The sequence below is a fragment of the Aphelocoma coerulescens genome, chromosome 5 (assembly GCF_041296385.1).
Source record: "Aphelocoma coerulescens isolate FSJ_1873_10779 chromosome 5, UR_Acoe_1.0, whole genome shotgun sequence".
Taxonomy (NCBI): Eukaryota; Metazoa; Chordata; class Aves; order Passeriformes; family Corvidae; genus Aphelocoma; species Aphelocoma coerulescens.
Window position 1 is genome coordinate 56723711 of NC_091019.1, and position 12980 is coordinate 56736690.

A 12980-nucleotide genomic window follows, 5' to 3' on the forward strand; every position below is an offset into this window, starting at 1 on the left:
TCAGTGCCATTAAAATATCTGTGTTACATTCCAACTGTTCCGTGTTTGTGTCTCAAAAGTAGCATCATTGCCTGGGACAGAGTATCAAGGCATTAATCAAAAATAGATGAGCAGTACAAGAAATGAAGGACAAGCAGAAGAGTATAAATATCTTCCTGCATATCCAGAATACAGGGGCTGTCTGAAAACGTTGTGATTAGAGTCAATACACTCGATCCAGCCGCACAGACAGTGTGCACTGCTGTCATTCCTATACTGTACATCTCATCTGATACCCTGTGATTCTGCAGCCCTTCATCAGGTGAACGATGTGAAGTCGTTGTTCATGAGATAGATCAGACAGTACAGAAACCCTCTGGACAGAAACCTCGGCTTGTTTCTGACTAGGAAAAATAAATCTTTTCTTTTGGAATCCACAGAAATACAGACGCAAAAGCAGGACACGGATAAATGAGAGAAGATAAGGTGTTGCTCCTGCAAGCAGAACATCCTGTCTTCAGAATGGGTGAGTACTTCCAAACTTTCTAAATATTTCATTGCCATCCAAGTAGATCATAGATCTGCCCCTCTCTCCTTCCCAGATACTTTCCAGCATTCTAAGCCATAATAGAAGCAGGCAGAAAGCAGAAGTTTGCTTTGAAAGGGAGATTAAAAAAACAAAGGGAAAAAAAATAAACCTGAGGATGCCCTGAATTCTGTAATCAACCTCCTGGACACTGCCACGGAATTTTGTACATCTCCATGAAGATATGGCTGATTTTCGTTGATCATTAGCAAAACCTGAGGCAGCTGTATAAACAGCCGATTTCTACACCTACAGGTCTTCATTCATTTCCTCCAGTGAGGTTTTTAATTTGACTGGCAGCTAGCCTATCTGGGCAGCTGATAAGAGAAGAAAAAATTCACCCTCCAGTCCTTGCATTGCCACTGCCTTTCCTCTGGTTCTCATCACAGAAGTGTACAAAGAATTAAAGAGCTCTCAATACATTTGTAGCCAAATGTTTACCCTAAGTGAGGTAGATTATATTTGCTTATTGTACCCATTGCCATGCTCGCGTGTGTTCAAGATTGTCTAATTCCTTGGAGTGCTATTGAATGGTTTAAAAAACCTTTTGTTTATAATAAACTGTTTGCCAATGAGTGCACATCCAGTGTTTTCCAGGGTATAGGAGCTCCAGAACTCACATGCCTGGTGTTTGGGCACTTGGTGTTGTCTCACTTCACAAACAGAGCACTGGGGACAGTTCTGGGATGCAGCCAATTTACCTTAGTCTCTTGCAGGGTTATTAAGAGTATTTTGAAATTCTCTCAGGCATTTCATGGAGAGAAAATATAATTAAACCATGTTCAGAGGAAACATTCTTCAAGGAAATACAACTTCATCTTAATCAGCTTTCTTTTTTGAGAGCATACTTATTTTGACAACATTTTTAATGGAGACAAATTAAAATATTATTTACAGTAAATTATATTTAAATTCTTGTTTTCCATAAAGTGAAAACATATAAGTAGTTCCTTGTTTTGTTTAATCTTGTATTGAACTTTATATAGCATTCATATATTTAACATTTCTCCTACTAAATTGAATATTTTAATATCATTATAACTTTTGGGCTTTCTGGTGTGAGAATGATTTGACACTTATGGAACACTTCCACCATGCCAAATATATTTTCTTGGAATTTTCAGTCCCTGAAAACTTCACCACCTTCTCTTTTTCCCCAAGTGCTGGAATTTCCCATAGGATGGAAATTCTGTTTACTGACCAGCTCTGCTAAAATTTCTTTCTCTATCAAAAAGAAAGGGGGGGAGGGTGTCACAAATACACAACCGTAAACTTGTCAGGCTGCATTTCTTATTGTTGGCTCATATGTTGCCCTCTTTTGGTAGCTTTTGTATTGTACTACACATAAAATATTTAACAACTGCTGTAGCAACTCAATATCCAAAGGAGACTGAGTGCTGAATGTTAGAACTAAGTAAATGCATGAAAAGAGCAGTAGGTTGCAAGTTTGGCAAGTAAAGATCTTATAGAGACATCCTGTTGGGAGAGGAAAAGCACTAGGGAATTAATAAAGCAGTGCAACATAAAACTATACTGTAGAGGTTAATGAGAAAGAAGAAAAAGAAGAAAGATCTGTAGATACTCATGTGAATAATTTAACCCTATATCCTGACTTCAATCCTATGGTGAGAAACCCAACTTTGAAAAATTTGTTCAGTCAAGATTTGTAAAGGGAAACTCTGCCCTAATCATCACTCACTTGGTCTTTCCCTGTTATTTATTTCATAATCTATGAAAGGGTTTTATTAAATTCTTGTGGGTATTGACTAGTAAAGCCCAGAAAAGTGCCTGCTAATTTTCCAAGACTAAATCCCTACCAAAGTCAACACTTTCTTCATTAATTTATTTCTGAATGATGAAATTAAATATGCAGTGATTTGCTAATACTATCTATAAAATCATGTGATACTTACAGTATTATAAGTCTAGAATAATTATTTAAGAAAAACCCTGAAGTGTTAATTTTTCCAGAAGAGAGTTTTTCCCTACTATTTCTGAGTAAAAGTTCCAAAAAAAACCCTTCTCAGTCTGTGCCAACGATTAAGAGTCTAAAGAGATGGGTATTCATCTCGACCTCCCTAAAGAACTGAGTACTAACTCCCCCAAAATACCATTCTTAGAGAACAAACTGCTCTCTCCCCCAAAATACCATTCTTAGAGAACAAACTGCTCTCTACTTCAGATAATTCTGAGTTATAAGCACAATAAATGGTTACACAGAAGAGATATTCCCACCGTATCTGTGATCCTAGTTCAGCATTCCACAGCCCTATTCTTTAAAGATTAATTTTCTTTGGTTTGAAAACCAGCATCAGGAGTTCAGCCTCACAGGAACTGTTTTATGAACAGTCACAGAGACGATTTCAGAGCTCAGAAGGGAACTGTTCCTCCCACCTTGAATTGTGAAGGTTCTGTGTCAACTATAGGAATTCTTGGGATAGGGAAGAACTCCTAGCCTTGCAATGTAAAGACATACATTCTCTGGTGCTCTATTCAAACCTATGCTAAAACCTCCAGCAATATGATCTCCACTTGAAAGACCATCTGACAGCCTTCCAATTTTTACCTTAAGAAAAAGTACATCCAAAAGGCATGATTTCACTGCCATCCTCCCTCTGTTATATAATGTTGTCTGGTTTAAGACTTTGCAGACCTTTGTTCCATGCCTAAGAATGCAGAAGCCCAGCCCTATGGTAATAAATGACTGCCTGCTGATTTTGATGAAGCCAATATGCACCTCTTGGTGGCCAAGGGCTCACGGACTTTGGTCATATTTCCTGACAGATCTAACCAAACCCCTCCTGCTCCAGGCTAATGAAGTGCTTTAACATGTTCACCATTTAATCTGATATGTAGTTCCTTTGTTAAAGCCACCTAGCAGGGCTGTAAAGGGAGCTGTAAATCTGCAGCACAGCTCATACAGTTTAAGTTAAGTTTATGCTTAATGAGATGTTTGGTTTGAGCCTGAGTCTTTCCCCCAAGTGTTTTTTCCAGCCGTTGAATCGTTGTGGGATTTCTTCCAACTCCTTCTAGTCAGTCAGTGGTGGCAATATTGAACAGAGTTGAATGTACTAGCACAGATCTTTTACACAGGCACTCTTACCTCCCTTCTTCATAGTATATATCTGTACATGCACAGCTTTCATAACTGCAAATTCATCTCTCTCCCCCTCTGGTCTTCATCTCTCTGGTCTTCTCTCCACTATACCTTGAAACTCTATCAGAAATACTGATGGCCAGTATATGTACATTCCAATAAGTCCTGGGTTTGTTTCCCCCTTTTTTTTTTTTTTTTTTTTCTGAATTGTTTGGGTGATTTTGTGCTCAGCTTTCTAATATCTCCCATTCCTTTGATATAATTTATCTGCTGTCCTCTGTTTGCATTCTTTTCTGGTTTAGTATCATCAACACATTTCACTGTTTTGCTGTTTCCCTCTACTTTGAGATTACCATGGAGATATTAAATAGAACAATGTCTGTCAAAAGTCCCTGACATGACCCACAAGACATTTCCACAAGCTACAAGAATCGATCGTTGCTCTTGTTTACATTCTTTCTCCCATTTTAGTCTACACAGCAGTGTTCCCCGCCAAAACAATTGAAGTTCTTTCTCTCAACATGAATACCTGAAGCAGTATCAGACATATTCAGTGTTCCATATATGCACTCACCCACATTCCTACCATGTTGTGTATCTCTCTGTTCACTCACTTATCATACTGTTCACTCACTTATCATACTGCCTTGCTTGCTGAGTGCCAACTTGGAGCATCCTGACCATAGCCTACAGCCTTGGTTCCCGAATCTGTAATATACAGAATTTATATGCTGCATACTAGCATGAAAGGCATATATAATAAGTTTTACTTTTTACTAGACCATACTACTTGCTGTTCCTGATGCTGTTTGCCTCAGTTTCCTTGGGATTAGTTGCATGACTTAGCTGTAAGAAATAAACAGAACTTGGCCTAAAATATTAAAGACATTGTCCTTGATTTATTACCTTTGAGGTCAGAAATGACCATTAACTATCCTGTATAACCTTCTCAGTCACAGGCATTACCCCATTCCCTATATACAGAGCCCAAAAATTTCTGCTTGGCTGACATGTGTTTTCCAGAAAGGGATTCAATTTTGATATGTACACAATTGCTTTCTTGGGCAGTTTGTTTCAGCAGTTCATCACACTTACTGCTACAAATCCAAGCCTTAACGCTTGCTTAAATTTACTTGGCTTACATTTCCACCCACTGATTCTTGTAATATATTCATCTGATGTAAGACACTTCTTTTCTTGTTGTGAAGGTAATTATACACTGTAATCCAGTCATCTCGTTTTGGTAAGGGAAACAAAACATACTTTCCAATCTGCAAGTGGTTCGAATGCTTTTTCTCCCACCCTTTTTCAGATTTCTAGCACCCACTGTGCTGCAACATACCCCAGCCATGTAAGTCAACTCATATATCCCTGCTAACTTGTTCAAAGAGGACATTATCCCTTTTCCACACCATCAGATTGAATCCTGTGTCCAGTTGCTTTCCCACAATGATACCATGGACTTTTCAAGCACCACCCTTGGGATATGATTTCTATTGCATCAATACAGAAACCGTTTGTGCATGATTTAAAATTCATTTTTTCTGCAGAGGTCCTGCTTACTGAATATGTGCTGCTCCATCTTCAGAATTTATTTATCATTCCACCAATTTTAATTTCCTCCCTAATTTACTAAGCATTGTTTAACTAGGGATGTATTTGTCTCTCAACCATTAAGGACAGTTCCGTGGCCTGCCAAGCGTAACACCCATTTCTGCAAACTCTCTTTCCAGAGTTTTTCTTCAGAGCTGACAGCTGCTTTTTGACACCTATCAATTAGTTCTTAATCCACTCAGCAGTTACTCAATATCTATCGTACAGCACTCATTTTTGTTAAATGCTTAAACAGAGGAGGCAAACAAGTGTATTTGAATGCTGAAAAAATGGACGCAGAACTTAAACCCTGGAAAGTGTTAAAAAGCCTAATCCCAACTGGTGCCTAAACACTTATAAGCACGCAGACTTATGTGACTCATTGTAGGTCCATAGTTATGAAACCTCATGCTTTGTATATTTTTCTGTTGATATTAATTTCTCTTATCTATGAAAGACAAATCTTAGACTGTTGGATAGACCACACATTGTCTTTTGTACTCACACACACAAAGCTTTCCTTTTGTTTCTCTGCATCTCCACAGGTAACTATTCTTTTTCAAAAATAATTGGCAATGTCAGTGTGAATCTTTTAGATACTACTTGTCATATTATTGAGTTCAGATTATGCAGCTTTGGTGACTTTCATCCATATATTCAAGTATTCCCTCATCTGTTTCTATCAATAGGATTTATTTATTTGTGTCACAGTGTTTCTTTCTTGTTAATTGCTTCAAGTTATTTTATGTAATTAAAGACAGATGGTAAAGCAAAGTTCACTATCTCATCCATTTGTTAATCGGTGGCTTATGCAGCTCTATAAATGTAGCAGGGATGTTATGATTTTGGTGTTTTGTGTGCTGTGCTTTAAATTAAATGCTGGGACCAATTCCGAGTTACACTGGAGCCAATGACAAAAGCTGCCATTGACCAGGATCTCACAGTGGGAGACCATGGATGAGGAAAGCTGTGAGCCAGCTCAGTGTGGTGTTTACACTTTACAGAGGCACACAGCTCACTCACTCCTACACCCAGGTCTCACCACGGACCTTTGCATCAACGGCTTCCACAACGTGTCAGGTGCAAATGAGCAACCAGGTCAGGGCACTGATGAAGAGGTTTATGGAAACCCATCACTGGTTTCAGCATTCTTTGGGCTTTTTCTATTTAAGGGGAATTTTTTTTCCGTATGCGAGGGACCAAAACATCTGTTTTCATTAAGGACATCTTGTTCTTCAGATTAGAGGAAATCACCAGAAAAGGAATAACAAACAAAAGCCTCCAGAGGGAAAAGCAGCCTGCCACGTGCTCCCTTGGGCAGCCATCTTGAACTGATCCAGAACATTGGCAGCCTGGGAGCAGCCAGCCAGATCCCGGATCCCAGCACAGATCCCTCTCTCCCGCACAGTCCAGGCACCACTCACTTCACACCCAACCTGTTCATGGGCTTATTTTACTCCAGCTGACTTTTACCTCCAGATCAATCTGGAGAGTGCTCTCCTTGCCTTGCAGGCTCTAGCATACTGTGTTATTTTGATGCCCTTATCCTTCCTCTTTCATAAAAAAAAGGTTCATGGCATTCTTGCTGGTTTGCCTGTCCATCCCCCGTGCTCCCACACTGGGCAAGTACCTTCTGCACAGGCACCAGCAGCAGCAATGGGTTTCTAACCAACTTACTTTCAGTCCAACAAGCAATTGGCTTTATCTGTTTTGACTCAATACAAGCCTGCTCCTATTGTTTCTCACATTCTTGCATTTCCACCACAGTATGTGACTGACAGAAAAGCAATTCCTCAATTAGACTACAAGGGGTGTGCTGGGAATCTCAAGTCAGCCTAAGGATTTATGTGCTAGACCAAATTATTGTAACTGACACAACACTTCCAGCAAGTGAGTTGGGAAATACCAGAATCTCCCCCATCCCCTCACCACCACCACCCACTCCCCCCCACCTCCACTCCCCCTTTCTTCCTTGGGAAAGCCAAATTAGAGAGAATAAGGATTCCTCATCGTTACTGTGAGTCATGCTCACATTGAGCACATGGCTGGTGAGGTCAGCAACAAGGGTTACTGGGCTTGAACTACAGAAAAAATGGATTTTTCTAAAAGGCATCACAGTCAGAGCAACATGAAAGAAGAGGAATACAGAAGCCCCCAAGGCCCCTAAACCGAAGGTGAAAGGGAAGCACAGATGGACTTTTCAAAAGAATGAGCAGACAGGTGGCATGGGACACTGTGCCCTTTTATTCACCTACCCTTTTGCCTCTTATCATAAGCTTTTATTTCCTCACCATGAATGTTCACCAAAACATCAAATTCTCCTATTTTACTCAGTCTAGGATGGGATTTTTAAAAACGTTAGCACCACCTATTCTGGGGAACAAGCAGAGAAGCATATTTGAAAATAACTGAGTAATTTCTGCCAAGCAGGTGTCATACAAAAACCCTATTTAAAATTCAGACATTGAACTTTAAGCACATTTTTAAGTCCTGATAGAGACAATGCAATTTAAGCAAAGTGTAATTCAGCATGTTCTTGGCTGAGTGCTTGAATCAGGTCACAAACAATGAAGGATTACCTGCACCAGCAGTCCAGCTGTGGACTGTGGGGTGGCACTTAAACTGCTGAATCTGCTATAGCAAGTGTTTTTTTCCTTTTACTCATTTTTACTTTTTCTTTTTTCGCGTGTGTTCCTGTAAAACAGGTTTCATCCTTCAGGAAACCATCTGTATTTGGCACCTATTTGGCACATTTTTACCTATTGTAAAAAAATGACAGTTGAAGATTCCAAACTGCTTTAACTATATAGAAAAAAAATCTTCTAATGTTGATGCTGAAACAGAACTTAAAATATTAAAGGTTGATAGTTCTTTTTTTTATTTCTTTTCTAATTGTTAAATGCTAAAGCATTAAGCAAACACACTTTACAGTCTATTGCATCGGGCTCTTTTTCAGTAGGTTGGCTCCTGCCAACAGCAGGTTCAGAACTGCCAGTTCTAATTAAAAACTTTATTTTAAAGATACATTTCACAGTTTATTCATGGCACCCTGAGAAATTTAAATTGCTGGATTGAGCAAATGGATACAGTTTCTTTTCTATTGATTCCCAAGTAATGGCTTTAATTAATTGTTTCAGCAATTCACGATTGATGTACTATGGCTGTTGAAATCAATTTCTTCTTTTAGACAAGTCACCCAGAGTGGATTCCCCTCTTTGTGCCTATTTCTTTGCACAGGGTTCAGCTACATTTTATTTTCTTTTTTAATTTTGTGTTGCATCAGTCCAAAAATGGCCAAGGATTATTCTCCCCTCAAGAATTTCAGTGACAAATCCTTTCAGTAGTCTCAGTTGTAATAGAGGGACAATTGCCTTCATAAACTCTGTATAAGTAGCATTGTGAAATCTCTGATTTATAAACATATTGCATAGCAAAAACTATTTTGATAAACCATGCTTTTCCCTGCTATGTCCAGCTCTCTGGTTGCAGAAAAATACAAGTGAAACAGTCTTCTGCCTTCTAGATTTAGTGGGAAAATAGCGCCTTCAAGAGCTGAACACCAGATCTAGAAATGCCACACCTATGGGTGGCTAAATTTTACTGAGGCTTATTTCTGTGCCACCTCAGGCACACATTGAATGGAGTTACAAAGGAGAAAAATGTAGCCTAGGCTTTTGACTCATTGTGTTTTTATAACTATTAATCAAATGCACAGTATATATTCTACTTCAATGACTGCCACTTGTAATCTTGTATCCTTTATAAACTTTTCAGATTAAATATATAGATTGTATGTTCTATTAGGTGATGAAATAATATATCATATCTTTATTTTATTATTTGGTGATCATTAGCTGCTCTAGAGCATATGAACAGCAGCAAGTCCTCCAAATATCTTGTACTGAGAGTATCATATCAGAAAATATCATTACAATTCACTAGAGCCCTCTCTGCATTCTCACAATGATATAAATACACCTCAGATTCTTAGTGAAGTCAGATGCTTGCATTTACCAACAGGTTTTAAGCAGGAAATAGGCTAGAGATTCCTTAAGAGTTTCAGACTACAGGCAGCATCTTCCTAAGTTTTGTCATTGAGACTCACCCCTGCTTTCTGATCACACAGAAACCTTCTGGTTTTGGTCGCTGAATAACAGCCCTGAGGCAAGCAAAACTGTTAACATTTGAAAGTGCTAGCTAGGAAATATTTAATGCATTTTTAGCTACTTTTAGCACCATTAAACTGTTGGGAAGAAAAAAGAAAAAACAAATCACAAACAAACAAACAAAAAAGAAGTCAATCCTATCTGATGAGCCAGGTCTTCTACAAACCTCCAGCAGACTCTCCCCAGACCTTTGGTGGTCTACAGACCATAGCTTCAAATCCACTGCAGTGGTTAGGGCAGCTGAAAGCTCTCCACACCTGCATGTGTCTTTTTACAGTAAGAGCTGGATCTGGCTTGAAATGCATGATAAAGAAAGACATACAATTTTGACTTAAGAGACATTTAACAAAACCACCAATATATTCTCTTAATTCAAAGCAGGAATAGGAGGAACATCTCCAAATCCAAAGAATGTATTATATCATCAACTCCTTGTTTTTAAGTGGTTCCAAATCATCAAAAAGATTGCGTAAGAGCAGCTGATTCCCAATATAGATATCCTTTTCTTGGGCACCAATTCATGCCAAGACCCTGGCTGAAATTTTACAAGTGTCTCAGATTGTACTTTAAATAATAGCTATTAGTCATAAGGATTGGCTACCTTTCTTTTCTTTGAAAAGAAGCTATAAATGTATCATCATTTATTCATTTCTGAAATCATCACATTGTTCTCCAAAAGGGTTGGGTTAAATTTACAAAATTTAGAAACATATGTTGCGGGACGTGTTTAGGATGCTTCTACCCCTAAACTCAAGTTTACGAGTATGTGTCCCATCCCAGTTGTGAATTCTGTGAAAAGTATGTTCAGTCAGAATTAAGAACTTTTCTGCAAATTTCTGAAGGTGAGATTTCCTCCTTATTTACGTAAAACATTTTCTTCTTGAATAAAAACAATCTGATAATTATTTTTATTCTTGCACTGGTGTACCAGTTCCAAGGTCCAGTCATTAACTAGGACTCCAAGTTAATAAGTGCTGTACGAACAGGGAGGAAGCAAATTTTCCCTGCCCCAAAGGGTTTGTAATGTAAACTCCTAATTTAAAATTCATTAATTTTACACATCACCTTACATAACAATCCAAATGCCATAAAGGAGTGAACACATGCTTGTAATTAAAGCCATGGCAGTCTCATCCCATTGTATGAAAAATAGCTCTATCATAATGGTCCTGAGTTCGTGCCAGAATAGCAGCTAATCATGGAAGAAAGATGATCTAACACTTACAGAACATGAAAATAGAAAAGAAACATTCTGGTTCCAGCCTATTTTCTCTAGACTTGCTGGGTGATCTTGTGCGTGCTACTTAAGCTTTCCACCCCTCAATTTACCCATGTGCAGAACAGCAATAACAGTGTTTCTCTGACTCAGAAATGTTTTGTGGGAATAAATTCATAAATCATTAAGTCTCTTACGCACTCTCAACACACTTTCTACACAGCACCCATTACAGACACTCTCAAGAAGCAGACATGAACTACTGATTTTAGCCCCATAACGCTTCTAAAAAGTAGAGGTCAGGGAATATGTGGCAGGAGCAAATAGATCAAACATGATCAAAACCTTTCTATTCCTGTCCTATTTGCATTTCACCTCTAATATGCAATAAGGATAAAGTTAATCAAATTCATTTTGTCGCTTCTTGATTTACAACATTTTAACAAATGCATGTTCAGAAACTCAGACCAAGATTTTCCATATAAAACTTGTGGAGAAACTCCTTTGATTCTTAATCTGTATACTGTTAAGAGATATCAAACTCTTTAGAAATTAAAAATGCCACAATAATACCTTACAAGGAGAGAAATTCTGGTAAATGCTGCTTTGGATGACTTTTCATCTTAAAAGAATGTGGGAATACTGCTCAGTAGTCATAGCATCACTATGCTTGTACCTAGCAGGAAATGCCAATACTAGATCATCAAGGTCAGTAGTCCCATTCATTGACAAAACCATTCATGATATGAGAATGAATGAAGTGTCTTGAAAGTTAGCAGTCTGATTCTCCGTGCAAGTTTCACAGTTCAGGACAGAGCCGGTCTATCAGTGGCATACTTTCAGCATGTAATCGTCTGTAAAGTCACGTCCCAATAGAGATAATGAGGTCCCATTCATTATTTGCCAAAGAAGTGCAGCAATTTAAGCCTGACTCTCTTCTGCTGGAAAATTAAGTGTTTGAAATTTGGACCTGATCCTACCTTCACTGAAGTCAATGATAGGGCACCACTTGATTTCAAGGGAGCAGCAGCAGACTTTTTGTAATGCAGAGATCACATTAAATTCACTTACCCTTCTCTCACAGAGTGAAAAGCAGGTCATGGGTCTGATGTTTGCAGCAATAATGAGGAGGCTTTAGAAACTAAATGGGATGTAGCTGATTATTTTAGCACAAATTAAACTGAAGTACTAATGACTTACCAAACATTATTCTTATCTGTTGCACAACCAGCACATGATAATGTCCAGAAATAGTGTAAAATACTTCGTTCAGCAAAAGGCTCAAGGGCTGATACTCTGTTTGCTCCCACTGACATAAATCAGGAGGCAACCTCACTAAAGTAATTTCTTTACATAAGACTAAAGTTAGTGAGTGGAGAGTTAGACCTGAAAAGGGTCTCTCCAAGCAGTGAAAGGGAAGGTGTCACCTGCCCCCAGCACCATCCATCTGAGTCAAGGACCACCCCAGCCTGCTGTGCTTGTGGAGGGCTGAGCCCCAATAGGGACTGCAGCAGCCCTTCTGTCACAGTCTGTGGTACCTTTGCTCAGGAAAAAAAAGGGTTTGAGACCAGAGAAAAAGTGACTCACTGGGGCCACCCCAAAGGAAGCCACAGGGGAGATCAGATACTTGGATTTTACTGTGACACCAACTTGTCTCAGTGAAAGCCAGGCCAAGGCACAGGGCTGCTCTGAGCCAGTTTGGCTGGCCAAAGAGCTGACAGACAGATTGCAGTGAATACCCTGGAGATATGCTCTCTTTTTGACACTTGTCCTATCTCCCTGATAAACAGAGCTTCCCCCAGCAGAGAGGCATTGGCTGCTTCTGACATTGGCTCCTAATTTTCCATATTCAGTGCAAGGTATTCAGTTTTAATGCAGTTAAACTCACATATGTTATTCAACCTGCAGTGAAAATGCAAATTTCTAGGTCCAGCATTCAGCTCCACTCCTTCTTAGCCATGTCACATTCCCCACTACAACACAGTGATGTGCTCTGTGCACTGCCCTGCCATGTCCCCCTTATTGCTCACCAAGACCCTGCCCCCAATTGCAGGGTGCGACCACAAGTCCCCAGATTGCCCAGAGGAGATCACAGCCCTTGTAACATCCTGCTGTGAGTCGCAGCAGGACACACAGTAAGGCTACAGGTGACCATACAAGAGCCCATCTGACAGTAAGTCAGGGAGCACTGTTCTAACACCAAGAACCAAACACCAACCTTTGAGCAGGATTCTGAGGCTGACAGAGCCATGCCCTTCCCTATTCAACATTCACTATTCCCTATTCTACATTCTGAAGTCAGAGAGACACTGAGAGTATCACCAAACAGCCCCTTACATCTTT

General features: G+C 39.3%; 1 long non-coding RNA gene across 1 annotated transcript in view; it reads left to right on the forward strand.

Moving 5' to 3' along the window:
- The first annotated feature begins 398 nt into the window (after positions 1-398).
- LOC138111849 (uncharacterized) overlaps positions 399-12980 on the forward strand; it is a 41198-nt gene continuing 28616 nt past the window's right edge. The window contains exon 1 of the long non-coding RNA XR_011151478.1: positions 399-505. This is a non-coding gene — a long non-coding RNA (uncharacterized lncRNA). The remainder of the gene's footprint in view (positions 506-12980) is intronic.